This window comes from Chiloscyllium plagiosum, chromosome 1 (assembly GCF_004010195.1).
Source record: "Chiloscyllium plagiosum isolate BGI_BamShark_2017 chromosome 1, ASM401019v2, whole genome shotgun sequence".
In the NCBI taxonomy this organism is placed as follows: domain Eukaryota; kingdom Metazoa; phylum Chordata; class Chondrichthyes; order Orectolobiformes; family Hemiscylliidae; genus Chiloscyllium; species Chiloscyllium plagiosum.
Window position 1 is genome coordinate 23740131 of NC_057710.1, and position 1117 is coordinate 23741247.

Genomic DNA, 1117 nt, shown 5'->3' on the forward strand with positions numbered 1-1117 from the left:
AGTTTGCCGATGATACGAAGATAGGTGGACAGGCAGGTAGTACTGAGGAAGTGGGGAGGCTGCAGAAGGATCTAGACAGTTTGGGAGAGTGGTCCAGGAAATGGCTGATGAAGTTCAATGTGAGCAAATGCGAGGTCTTGCACTTTGGAAAAAAGAATACAAGCATGGACTACTTTCTAAACGGTGAGAAAATTCATAAAACCAAAGTACAAAGGGATCTGGGAGTGCTAGTCGAGGATTCTCTAAAGATAAACATGCAGGTTGAATCCGTGATTAAGAAAGCGAATGCAATGTTGTCATTTATCTCAAGAGGGTTGGAATATAAACGCAACTACTGAGACTTTATAAAGCTCTGGTTAGGCCCCATTTGGAGAACTGTGTCCAGTTTTGGGCCCCACACCTCAGGAGGGACATACTGGCACTGGCACATGTCCAGCAGAGGTTCACACGGATGATCCCTGGAATGGTAGGTCTAACATACGAGGAATGGCTGAGGATCCTGGGATTGTACTCATTGGAGTTTAGAAGGTTAAGGGGAGATCTAATATAAACTTACAAGATATTACATGGCTTGGAAAGGGTGGACGCTAAGAAATTGTTTCCGTTAGGCGGGGAGACTAGGACCCGTGGGCACAGCCTTAAAATTAGAGGGGGTCAATTCAGAACAGAAATGCGGACACATTTCTTCAGCCAGAGAGTGGTGGGCCTGTGGAATTCATTGCCGCGGAGTGCAGTGGAGGCCAGGATGCTAAATGTCTTCAAGGCAGAGATTGATAAATTATTGATGTCACAAGGAATTAAGGGCTATGGGGAGAATGCGGGTAAGTGGAGTTGAAATGCCCATCAGCTATGATTAAATGGCGGAGTGGACTTGATGGGCCGAATGGCCTTACTTCTACTCCTATGTCTTATGGCCTTATGACTAGCCTACATATGATGGGCTAAAGAGCCTCTTTCCATGTTATCAAATATTTTGACGCCATCACTACAGGAGGTTCTGCCTTTTGGATGACAGGTTAATCCATCTGCCTGGATGGATGTCAGGGAGCCCCTGACACCGCAACCTTAGGTTCACCTGGATCAATTCAGACACCTCCCTCCCCTGGACCTCTCCATC